A 14217-nucleotide genomic window follows, 5' to 3' on the forward strand; every position below is an offset into this window, starting at 1 on the left:
ACCCTTCATTTCACACCAACTTAACGCCAAAGCTAACAGAGACCGTTATATTTTGGCTTAAAATTCAAAAATCGGAGGACCACTTTGAGAAAATTACAAGTCAAGGGACCGATTTGAAGAAAGACCATAGTCGAATGACTATTTTGAGAATTAACTTTTAATTACAACAAGCCAACTACCTTGTAGTGTGATGGCATATTGACATCCCGATTATCATTCCAATTGGATGGTCATAAGTTCAATATTCTTTCTACAATCCTACTCTACCAATATTTTTGGGAAAATGACATTTTTTCTCTCTGAGTTATATACTTATAGAACTTTTCCCTATGAATTATTCAAGTGGCTGTTTTTTCCTCTGAAATGTTAAATAGACATATTTACCTTTAAAATAAATATTTAATTTATTTTTATTCTCCAACAAAGTATGACCATAATTTGATTTAAACCAAACAGACACTATAGCAACTAAACTAAAATATTTCAATTACAATTTAGAATCGAAACATGATATTTAGAGTTTATTAAAATCGCGAACCGGAACGGCCGGTTCATGTTCCGAACTGAAAAATAAAATACATTTATTGTTGAATTTAGACTATTTTAAAGTAAATGCAACGTAGACGCAGCAATTCTGGCTGACATTGTGGGCTTCGGGGCGGCAATACGAGACCACGGAGGTAGATTCGTGGCAACGAAGAATGGCCGATTGGTCTGCAATCGGGATCATTTGATGGCAGAAGCCTGTGCGGTTAAGGAAGCTCTCTCTTGGCTTCGTGGACTTAGCCACGATCGTTTAATTATTGAAACTGATTGTTTAATTTTTTGCAATGCTTTTAATTCTAGCCATTTGGATTTTTCATATGTAGATTCTATTGTGAAGCAATGTTTAATGATTGCTAACGACATTGGGAACGTTGTTGTTCGCCATGTCAAGAGATCAGCGAATCGAGTAGCTCACGTCCTTGCACGAGCGACTGACTCGGGTGTGTGGTCGATTGTATTTCCAGTTTTCTGGATCAGTAATGGTAATGTTTTTGGTTTTCAAAAAAAAAAAAAAAGTAATTTAAAATTATGACAGTTCAAAATCGCGAACCGGATCCGGAACCGCTGGTTCACGGTTCAGGATCCAGTTTTTTTATTCATAATTCTAATAAATTGAAATTCAAATATTGGGTTCTAGATCTGAATCATAATCGAAAACTTTTAATTCGATTGCTATAGTGTCCGGTTCAGTTCGAACCGAACCGTGATCATCCCTACGTATATGCAATAATTTGTTTGAGAAGTAAAATAAATAAAATGTTTACTTTAAGGGTAGAAATGTCATTTTATTATATCAGGGGGGAAAAATCACCACTTTTTGAATAATTGAGGGGACTAATGTGCTTACATAAATAATTTAGAGGGGAAAAGTGCTATAAATATATAACTTAGGGGGGAAAGTACTATTTTCCCATATTTTTTTTAAAAAAATTGTACTACCTTGCAATATTTTTGTTTATTAAATTGCACTTCCTCTTAATCTCTCCCAATTCAAAATGTCTAGTGATGTTGGAAACTATTTGATTCAACAAGCATTTCAAATATTGATAAATCGAAGTGCATCTTCTTTAGGGATGACAATTTCAATCCGTCCTGTGGATATCCACACAAAACCACTCCGTATAGATCCGGATTTTTGGGTGGTAATGGGTGGTGGGTCGGGGTGGGTCTTAAAAAAGTAAACCCGCGATGAGACGGGTTGGATTCGGATTCTATGTACAAAACCCGCATAGAACCCACCCGACCCACCATGTATTTATTTATAAAAATTTTTATAACTTCATATAAAATTTTACTTTTTTTTTTTAATATCTAAACTATTAAGTTTATTTTTAAAAATTAACAATTTAGTTATTATATTTAAATATTTTTATTATTTTATGTTTTATATAACTAATGAATTTTATTATTTTAATATGTGTAGGTAATTTAAATATTAATTTTTTTAAAAAAATAATAAGATTATAAGTGGTGGGTACTCGTAGTGGGCACCCGCACCCGATGAGGTGGAGTGGGTTTTGAAAAAGTCTATTCGATGCGGGTTGGAAGTGGGGATGGGTGGAGAAAATATAAGGTGGGTCGAGTGATGGATGTAGCCCTCCCCGACCCACATCCAACCCATTGGCATCCCTAATCTTCTTCATGATCGATTCATTCTCAAAGGTATATCAACCAGCACAGTAAGAATGGTCACACAATCGTTTAGTTCGCGATTACAGGTTTAATTGCTTGAATCAACGATTTGGTCCCTCACTTATTCGCGACTTGTCAATGTTGCCCCTGAATCACGTATTCATCGATTTAGTCCCCGAAAATAATTGTTTTTCGTCAAATCAGTCCCTATGGCCGTATTCCGTCAAGTCTCAGGCGAGAACTCCGATTTGCCCTGGGCATTTTGGTCTTTTCACACCTTCTTCTTCATTAACTCTGACCAAGCTTCGCCGGAGAAGCTCAAGCTCGCCGGAGGAAACTCCATCTCTTCTCTGCTCGTCGAAATTAGCTCACCCGCAGTAGTGATTCATCTTTCTTCGACGACATTCCATCGTCGCCGACGTCAGTTCAGAGTTTGATGCCTTCAAAATGTTCTTCAAAGTGGAGATGGGAGTTTCAGGCTGGATGTTGACTCTTACGTCGTAAAACACGTGTAATGGAGCAGGCCTGAAATCTGTGAAGTTGTTAGTCTTCTCTTCTTCAATCTTTGTGTTGTTCTAATCAGCCATTGTCGCAGTTCCTGCAGATGCTTCACCATCTTCTGCAACCTCTTCACCACTCATCTCAATTTCTTGTATTGCATCCATATGTGACTTAGTTTCAGTGACTGCAGAATCTGTTCTTGTCTGGGACTGGGTGCCATTGATATCCACCGGCACCAGAGGTTTTTCTACGACGATCCGGAGAGCTATAAGTGCATCCATTTGCTTGCTTAGCTCATCCGCCTCCTTCCTCACTTCCTCCACCTTTTCTCTTTAAAACCTAACAACTTTATTGAATTCATCGTCAAGCCTTCTGAAGAACACCAGCTCGTATTCTCCTCCGGCTTCTAACGACATAGGGAACATTGTTTGGTACTGCGGCGCTCCAATAACCCCTTCCTAGACTGCTCCACAGCATTCACCAGTATAACTTCTTCATCTTCATGATTGCTCCTGGGAGTGCCTCTAGGGCTGCCCAATCGATTCATCAACCCGCTGAAAGCCCGGTACATGGACAGCCTTCTCTTCAATGAATTCTTGCCCGTCGCCGCCGCCGCCGGAACAGATGATTGCGCCGCTGCCGCGTTCCGCCGCCGGAATCTGGAGATATCTTTCAGAACTCCCTTTAGAAAGTTGTAATCCATGTATGCTTCCCCCCATTCTTGAACCATCTGGGAAGCCAGTTCCTTCCCGAACTTCATCTTTTCGCAGAGAACAGAGCAGAAATGGCGGCCCCAACTACCCACCCAAATGCCAATTAATGAAGAAGAAGGTGTGAAAAGACCAAAATGCCCAGGGCAAATCGGAGTTCTCGCCTGAGACTTGACGGAATACGGCCATAGGGACTGATTTGACGAAAAACAATTATTTTCGGGGACTAAATCGATGAATACGTGATTCAGGGGCAACATTGACAAGTCGCGAATAAGTGAGGGACCAAATCGTTGATTCACCCTTTATAAAATTAAAATACATTTTATTTTGTAGTATTTTGGATTTCAACATTTTGGAACAATAAATTGGTCCCAAACATTGATTAATGAAACACTTATTTAACGTTTTGACTTGATCAAAACGTCAAAATAGCTTATCAGACAAAATTTTAGATGATCATCCATTTACCGAACGCCTTCATTATCTAATTTATCATTAAATATGTAAATTTCTTATTAACACATAATAAAGTCGATCAATTTATGAATACTCTATAAACGTAAAAAGGTTTTCCTTTTATCAATTAGGGATGTTAATTGGAAGGTGAAAAACATGCTCCAATTTTTTTTTATTTTTTTGAATGCTACTGACTCTATTACATTATATTGTAGTATCTGTTCAAACATACTTTCTCAACATAATAAAGTATAAAGGCTCTATTTGGCAAACCTAGCTGAAAGGCTATAAGCTAGGAGCTGAAAGCTGAAAAGCTATAGGTTCTGTTTGGTAAACCTAGCTGAAAAGCTATAAGCTAGGAGCTGAAAGCTGAAAAGCTATAAGCTCAGAGCTGAAAACTGAAGAGCTGTTAAGCTAACTGTTATGATTGAAAGTGTTTGGTAAAATTAACTTTTTGATAAGCTTATAAATGTAAAAAGACTAAAAGAACATCTTCATAAAATTTAAATTAGTTTGTTTACATATTAAAATTTAACATTTTAAAAAAATTAACATTTTAAAATAAAACTATTAGCATAATCATGATCTAGCATTTCATAATGAAGTAGCAATATTGTTGCAAATCTAATAATAATAATAATAATAATAATAATAATAATAATAATAATAATAATAATAATAATAATAATAATAATAATATTTGCGGTGAAAGTTGCGGATAAAGGATAAGAGAAAGGGGTTTTAATGGGGAAGGATAAATTATGTCATTTCTTTAAAATAATAAGGATAAAGATGGAAAAAAAGTTAGGAAGCTATGAGCTTATTTTGAAACGCTACCTAAAGTAGCATTCCAAAATAAACTCTTATTTTAAGCTAGGAGCTTATTTTGAGAACATTATCAAACAGAGCTTATAACTTATTAGTAGCTTAAAATAAGCTATAAGCTCCTAAATAATCTAGGAGCTGAAAACTTAAGAGTTGTTAAGCAATCTGTTATGGTTGAAAGTGTTTGGTAAAATTAGCTTTTTGATAGGTTGATAAATGTAAAAAGACTAAAAAGGACATCTTCAAAAAATTTAAAGTAGTTTGTTTACATATTAAAATTTAACATTTTGTCTTCAACAAAATTTAACATTTTGAAATAAAACTATTAGTATAATCACGATCTAGCATCTCATAACATTTTCATCCTATGCATCACATATATTAGATAATCAATCTTAAAATAATAATAATAATAATAATAATAATAATAATAATAATAAATGATAAAGGTGTGGATAAAGGATTTGTCATTTCTTTAAAAATGTTTAATAATAATAAAGGATTATTAGTAGCTAAGTCAACAACGCCTCTACTAACACTTGATCTCATGACCTCCCACATAGGAGAAGTCACTACATGTCATCTGAGCACAAATGCTTGGCAACCTACTCCAATTTAATTTGCTTAGTAATTATAATACAATTGTATTAATTATGCACAAATAATGTTGTGGAATTAATACAATTATTTATTAATAAAAACAATGAAGATTTTTTCGAAGAAATGTATATTTTTTATAGGTGTCTTTCATATGATAGCATAAATGGTAAAACCAAAGCAAAGACCTTACCGGCCCGTTTGGTTCACGGAATTAATTTGGAGGGAATAGGAATGCTATTCCATTAGGAATGTAATAGGTAAGGAATAGAATATGAATTATATTCTATTATTTGGTTCGCCCAAGGAATAGACTTTAGGAATTGTATTCCAACGTTTGGTTGGTTAAGGAATAGAAACTAAATATATGTTTAAAAGACATAAATGCCCTTAATAATAATAATAATAATAATAATAATAATAATAATAATAATAATAATAATAACCTAAACCCACGGCCCATTTGCAAGACAATAATCCCTACCCATTTACCTCCCCCTAAATCAGGGCAAATTATGTTGTGCATCCGTATGCATCATGCATGGTGCATACGAATGCAAAAACGGCGTCGTTTTAATAAAACGCGCGTCTCTCCTTAAAAAAAAATCAGGTTCGATTCCCAGCAACAACATATGAACTAAAATTTCATAATCGATGAACTATAATTCCATAATCGATGAACTATAATTTCATAATATAATCTATAAACTAAAAATTCCAGAGTGAATGAACTAAAATTCCATAATCTATAAACTAAAATTTTAGAATCGATGAACTACAATTCCATAATCGATGAACTATAATTCCATAATCAATGAACTATAATTCCATAATCTATGAACTAAAATTCCAGAATGAATGAACAATATAATGTTGTTGTTGGGAATCGAACCTGAATTTTTTTTTAAAGGGGAGGCGCGCGTTTTTTAATAAAACGACGTCGTTTTGGCATCCGTATGCACCATGCATGGTGCATACGGATGCACAGCATAACGATTGCTAAATCAGACGCAGCAGTCTCGGTGGATGCCATTCTCGCGGCCAATCAGACCCCTGATCAACATCTCATTTGGGCGGTGGCCAACCATCAGTCGAAGGTGGAGCTCTGGGGGCAGTCTCGGGGATCCATTGTGAACCACGCACACACGTTCTCAGTCTGTGAGATCTCTTTCGGATTTCGTTGGTGCATTGATGAATTTTCCGACGACTTCCATGATTTGACGGGAGACGTGGCCAGAGGCGTAGGGGAGCCGGAGCTCTCTCCGACAGTTGTCGCATAGGGGGCAGAGACCGGATTCCTCGTCGGCGGCTATCGCGGGGAAGCAAAAATAGTCGTCGTTGTCTACTGCGCGCAAGGGAAATTGTCGCCGGCGATTCGCAGAAGTTGAGCCGAGGATGCTGTTTGCCAGATGCCCAGATTGCTAGATTCTTTCTTGGGTAGATGTGTTCTCCGGCAGAACATGAAATTTCCGGCTGACTGATTGAAAGCAGTGAATCTATCTAGCCTCTGCCTTGTTGCGATGAATTCTACACTAGTACCCCACGGAGGCGGCTAACAATGAATAGGATGGTGGCGTTGGTCTTATCTCGGTCCAGGCTACTTGTCTATCTGATTTAATTCCAGTTCAACAGGCAACAGTATATATATATATATATATATATATATATATATATATATATATATATATATATATATAATTTGTAAAAAATAAAATTTAGAAGAATACTTTTGTTTGAAGCTTTAATTTGATGTAGAAGGCAGGAGGAAATGCAAAGATTGATACAGATGACGAAATGAATTGCAAATGGTGAAAGGGATAGATGTTGAAGGAATCGTAGATAAAGAACGATAGGTTAAGTAAAAAGGGTAAAATTGGAAAGAAAAAGAAAAAACTACTCCTGAGGACTCATGAATAGGTTAATACTAGGGGGGCCCTGGTAATAGCTATTACCTTATTTGAGGTAATAGGCTATTACTAGGAATATTATTCCCAGTAATAGAAAAGGTTACCAAACACAGAAATAGGCCTATTACTGTGAATGTTATGTCATTCTCAGCCTATTCTGTGAACCAAACGGGCCATACGAGTATAGCTCAATTGGTTAACTAATCTAAAATAAATTTATAAATTTTTCTTTGTTTTTTTTTTTTGCAAAACAAGTTTTTCTTTGTTAGTAGCTGCAACGTACATGCTAATTGAGGCACACCATGCAATTTACGTGCTTATAAATGGCAAAACAAATAATGTAAAATCGTAGTAATTATGCAATTCAATATTTGTTGTGGAATGGAATTAATTAATACGGAGTATAATTGTTCTTTCAAGGAAAATATTGAAAATTATTGAGGGTATGCATTCTTTATTGATTAGACACGAAAAAAAAAATAGGAAACAAAATCAATTATTGAAACTTTACATGTCAATCATTTGATCTGAAAAAAAAAAAAAAAAAACTTGCTTATTGCTACTAATTAAAGGAGTAAAATGACAGCTAACAACACTAGAACATGGAAATGCCTCTCAAATATGAAGTTTCCAATCCATGTCTATCAATGCCAATAAAAGAACTTATCAATTTCGGTAAAAGTTGAAGTTACGATAAAAGTTAAAATGTTTCTTTAAATTGTTTTTAGACAACTTCTTTTGATAAATAATTATATATTCAAGAGAAATGCCATTCCAAGTAATTTTTGTGTTATAGATAACAGCAATAGAGTGTAAGGTCGTAAGAAATTAATAACCCATAATTATATTGTGCAACCGTGAACGTCGTTTTGATTAAAACGTTCGTCTCACTTAAAAAAAAAATCAATTTCGATTCCCGACAACAGCACTTATGTTGTGCATAATTTGAACTATATATCCAGAATGAATGAACTAAATATCCAGAATGAATAAACTAAATATCCAGTAAATATATATATATATATACAAATTATGCACAACATAAATGCTGTTGACGAGAATCGAAACTAATTTTTTTTAAGTGGGACACACATTTTTAATCAAAACAACTTCGTTTTTGCAACTGTGTGCACCATGCATAGTGGCACACGGTTGCACATCATAGCGATTGCCATCATTTTTAGAAAAGTTGATGGCTCCATCAGAAATGGGCTTTTCATGTAAAGAAGACCAATGCTATCAATATATATTCATGTGGGCTTCAAGGCTATTGTAAGGAGAGCCGAATATGACATGAATATGATCCAAATGAGAAGGTAACTACGTAAGGTACTATTGGCCATGGACCAGGGTCAACATAATAGCAAATTATGGTCCACACAATGTTATGTGGATCATAATAAAAAGTATATTTTTAATATATTAAATGTACATTATTTTTGTACTGAATGTACATTATACGATATTATGTAAACTCAGAACAAAAATAATGTACATCCCCTGAATACAATGTACATTATTTTTGTACCGAATGTACATTATTTTACAGTAGACAAAACATGGTCCACACAATAATGATTCCAACATAATATTATGAATACTGAATCAAAATGATGAGGTACAAAATTCAAACTAATAAGGTACATAATTTTATAACATAAAATACAAAAAAATTACAACACATACACATATTAAATATTTATTTATTTTTAAAATATGATATAGGTATATAATTTGTATTTATAGACACATAATTTCATAACCCAAAACACAGAAATCCATAATATAAGACATAATTACTAATTTGTTTCAAGTACAAAATTTAAACCCTTAAAATACATAATTTCGTACAAAAAAAAAAAAAAAAAAAAAAAAGAACTCAACATAAAATACATACACATGCACCAAAGTCTACAATGCATTGTGAACCCCTAGTTCATGGTATAAGGATTGGTACTATTGATAGAAATTAAGCATTTATTTGGGATATAATTTATTTATTTTTAAAAGCATGAATGAGCCAAATACTAAAAAGTGAAAAATATTTTTAAAATGAGTTAATTCCATTTTAAATTCTAGATTTATAGATGACAATCAATTTTTAGTCTTTTTTGTTTTTGTTTTTGTTTTTTTTTTAAAAGATTCATATTTAGTCCTAGTATTATTGTGGCATGACCATTTTTTGTTCTCAATAAACAAAACTGTTTAAATTTCGTAAAATACAAGCGTATTTAACTATTCAATTATGAATGTTTTTTTTTTCAAAAAAATAAAATAAAATATGGCGGGTCAATCCACTTTATACGGAAAAGATCAAAATGTCTTTGTATTTAATGACATTTCAACGATTTTGTTGGCGGAGGACAAAAAATAGTCATGCCATAATAATATTAGGACCAAATGAGAATATTATGAAAAAGGACTAAAAGTGAACTGTCAACTATAAATTTAGGACAAAAAATAGAATTAACTGGTTTAAAATCAAGTGCATAAAAACTCATTTTCAAAAAGTCATAAACTGGTGCCATACAATGTTGGTACCGTTGGTAGGAAAAACACAAATAATAATAAAAAATAAGATTATTATTTTTCTGGAAAGAAGGGAAGAAAAAGTTGAAGAAATTTGGCTAGTGTTTGGTATTGGGTTTTTGCAAGAGTCGAGTGAGCACTCTTTCCTTAAAACCTTATTTGCCACCTCCCAAATATGCTAGGAGCGTTGTGGCCTAGGCTTCCCAGGATAAAACTTGCTATGATTCAGTGTTTGAGCATTCAAACAAAGAATCCGGCGAGCAAGACGTGGTTATGAACACAGTATGGCTAAGAAAAGGAGTAGAAGCAGAATTTTGAGGCTGGAAAAACAATGTTTCGTGCAGTGTTCTTGCTGTTCTCCCTGTGTGTAAAACTCTACTGCCTCTACCCTCTCTTATATAGGGTTGAAGGAGCCAATAGCCTTTATTATGGCAATTAAAAATGACATTAAAGCTGGAGCCAATAGCCTTTATTATGGCAATTAAAAATGACATTAAAGCTGCCTTCCAACTGCAGGCCGGCCACTACCTGGGTAGACAATTAATTCCGTAACAGATGAATTCAATCCCCCCAACAGTTTCGGGTTCCAGACCGTTAGCGTACAGGATTCGGGATTCGGTCTCAACTTTCGACCTCATCCAGTTTCGGCCCTTGCACCTCTCGTGCTCTCGGTTCGGTTCGGGTTCCAGACCGTTAGCGTACAGGATTCGGTCTCAACTTTCGACCTCATCCAGTTTCGGCCCTTGCACCTCTCGTGCTCTCGGTTCGGTTCTGGCACACGAGCTCGGACTCTTGAATCAAGCCTTTTCAATCTCTGCTAGTTGGAATTTGATTTGCACCCCCCGCGCGAGAAAGCCTCTATGCTATACAATTCTACAAACTTCAAAAGAGCTCTTGTATATAAGGGGGGAAAATCTTCATTCCAAAGCAATGTGGGACAAAAGCCACTTTTTCCCTTCATTTTCCAACTCAAATGGGTCTACTTTGAGAATCAATATCTCATTCACCCATTATCCGTTTTGAACGTACAATATATCGATCTCTTCGTCTCACTACGAAGAATCCGAATCCACTTTGACCCGACCCAAATCGAAAGTGGACCCCACTGATAATTGTACCACAAAATAGCCACTTAACATGCCATTTTAAGCTATTTTTTCCAACATACAATCACAAGATCTTAACAATAGTTTAGCCTATGATTATTGGGTTTGTTTAGTGTTGGGTTCTAGACACATTGGTGTTAGAGATTAATGATTTAGGCTAATTAAGTATATGATTGACAACTTTGTTGGGTAATAATGGTTGTCTTTTGTATATTAAAATTCAGAAATCAATTTACAAATTGTCAGAATTTTATTGCATTTATAAAACATTGCATGTATATATATAGAATGGTAAAGTTCACTAAGAGATAATTTAATTTCATAGCAACTGGGATTATTGAGCTCTAACTCGAAAGCATATACTCTGACATTCAGTATATATGAAACAACAGAAAATGGTTGTATGAGTTTGTCTCTTTCAGTAGTCCAAGCTCTCAAAAACAATAATAACAGTGTAGGCATAATGCATATATATATATATATATATATATATATATATATATATAGATGGATGGTTTATGATTCCATGCAGCTGTAAGTCACTTCACCTTTTGGGGGACCATTCCATGTATAGAAATGCAACAAACCCTAGGACCAAACTCATATTTGCTTCATGTTTCCTTTGTGAGTAAAGCGCTCATCACAAAAACCTGAATTGAAGAAGAGAATCGATGACGACGACGTTTTACCATGCTTTTCTTGTTTTTCACTACTGCACCACACTGGAGTTGAAAGCTGTGGGGAATCTTTACCCAAATATCACTCTTCCTAACTACAAAAAAAGGTAAAAAACAACACACACTTCTCAACCACCTAATCTATTTATACACACCACTTACACAACTCAATCTTTATGGAATTTCTTCTTCTTCTTCATTATATACAAAATTACAAACCCAACCTCGTGAACAAACAGGCAGAACCCCACAGCCCGGTCTGACAAGATTGTGGAGTGGTAAATTACACAGAACGCGAAGGAGGGCAGGACCCCACACCCCGGTCTGATAAGATTGTGGAGTGGTAAATTATAATGTGGAGTGATAAATCACACAGAACGCGAACGAGGGCAGGACCCCACACTCGATCTGACAAGATTGTGGGGTGGCAGATTACAATGTGGAGTGATAAATCACACAGAACATGAAGGAGGGCGAAATCCCTCGCCCCCATGCTCCGGCCTGACACGATTGTGGAGTGGTAAAATAAATCACGAAGTGGAGTGATAAATCATGGTGACTTAGCAATCTCTCAAGTGAAATTTACGTCAAACACAAAATATCTTCGTTATCAGTACTTTTTGCTGGTATTACGGGCGTTGTAAGATGAAAAATGGGTGCATAAAAAATAGATTGGGAGTTGATGAAGAATGATATTACCATTATATGGAACTGTTTCACAAGAGAAAAAATAGAAAGAAAAAAAACATAATATTATTCAAACTATAAGAACTAACAGATAATCCTATTCTAATACTTTACAAGAAGTTGCCTGATCTGCAGGGACATCATTCACATGCATTATGCATTTGTTGTTCTGTACAACCATATATTATAAATGCTAAGTTTTTGACAACATTAATTACATCATCAAGCTAAGCTGGTGTAATTTCCCAGACATTACAAGAAATTAAAATAAAAAACATTATCCCAAAACTGAGAATCGAAATTCATGTGACAGAAGTGAGGCCAACCAAGTACTTGTGCCAAAAATCAGATCTTTGTCTCTGATCTGATGTTTTAAGATATATGTAACAGGAATCTGCTATCTGCAAATAGGACAACATAATCCAGCTATTTCATTAAATATATGCATGTATTGTACTGTTAGCTAGAGAGAAACTTGGATCCATTCATATATCCACAACCAAAACTTCATCTCATTCATCGATACAATCCATGAAGGTTACCACTCATCCTCAGGTAAAAACAAGAACCCATCACATGCCAACTTGGGACAACTAATATATATGAATAGCACAAGAATATATACGGAGTAATATATATATTATTAGGATCAAACGCTTATCACTATGCTAAAAGCAAAGCTCTAACTAGTAGCAAAGACGCAATTTTATTTCTTTATATTCGTGTAACACTGTAGCGGTCAGCACCACGTTTCGATGGCAGGAGCCACCCAACAACATACATACATATATATATATATATATATATATATATATATATATATATATATATATATATATATATATATATATGTATGTAATAATAGTAGAAAACATCACAAGATTCATGGGTTGTTTGTCATTAACATTATTATGTTGTTTGTCATTTAGTATCATGCAATCTAATCCAGTTGGGTGTAGGAGACAAAGCCATTAAGCCCAACAGATACAAGGAAGAAAAAGTGTGATCTGATAAGAATTTGTCATGCCAAGGCCAACTGATATAGAAAACTGTGAGCTCCCTTTGTCTCTTTCTTTTGCCCATTTCAGACTATGAAATTGATGAAAATTTTGGATAAATTAAGATTAATGAAATGATTATTAATAAGAAATCTAACAATTAAAGGGAAAATAAGATCAAGGAGGAAATTTTGAACACCAGAAATGAACAATAACACTTTCCTCTTTGGGGTGTCATGTACATAGAATCTGCTCCACTTTTCAAAGAGCATACAAAATATATTAGCATAAAACTATGTAAACAAATCTGGGCTTTTCTCAGAATTTGTTATGGCTCACCAGTCACCAAAAACATTCTAGGATTCTTCAAATCATGCACAGAATAACAAAAAACATCAAAACACATACAAATTATGATTTCTAAACATCTAAAGAATCAGATCTACCCTTCTCCCACCAACACACATACAAAACCCTAATTGTTTCCATCAATTCAATCCACACAATTGCAGAAGAACAATAGAGGGCTATAGAATTCATGAAAAACCGAGATCTTGATTATAAAGAAAGTAAAGGAAAAAGCAAAAAAAAAACATTACCCTTTTCATGGTTGGGAACAAAATTATCTAGGCAAGTAGGGTTTGTGAGAAATTAAGGTTTTTTCGTGCAACCAACCAACAGGTGAAGCTGCCACATGATCTGATCTTTCCTCAACCCAAAAAAGGAGGCAAGTTTAGATCATGCTGGCAGCTTCAACTGCTAGAGGTGCACGGCAAAATTACAAGCATGCCCTTGTAATTCCATACTAGCAAAAAAAAAAACCTAATCTATAAAGTATAAACTGAACTGATAGAGAGAGGCTTGCCTAGAGAAGTGAGAGCAAAATGGGATTTAAATAGGGGTGTGAAGTGGAGGGATTAAACAGGAATTTTAATAAAATAAGTGTTTTTTAAAATTAAATTTTAGAATTTTTGTTGGATAATAATAAAGATAGACAATTGGTGAAGGGGAAAAAACATTGTATAAGAGAATCAAATTTTGTT

The 14217-nt window shown here is 34.5% G+C and overlaps 1 long non-coding RNA gene across 1 annotated transcript; it reads right to left on the reverse strand.

Moving 5' to 3' along the window:
- Positions 1-12168: 12168 nt before the first annotated feature.
- Positions 12169-14024, reverse strand: LOC109185756. The gene is made up of 2 exons (XR_002055037.1): positions 13774-14024; positions 12169-12577 (listed from the first exon to the last, which is right to left on the reverse strand). It is a non-coding gene; the product is annotated as an uncharacterized LOC109185756 (long non-coding RNA).
- Between the last annotated feature and the right edge of the window lie 193 nt (positions 14025-14217).

The sequence above is a fragment of the Ipomoea nil genome, unplaced genomic scaffold (genome assembly GCF_001879475.1).
Source record: "Ipomoea nil cultivar Tokyo-kokei standard unplaced genomic scaffold, Asagao_1.1 scaffold1361, whole genome shotgun sequence".
NCBI classification, from domain to species: Eukaryota; Viridiplantae; Streptophyta; class Magnoliopsida; order Solanales; family Convolvulaceae; genus Ipomoea; species Ipomoea nil.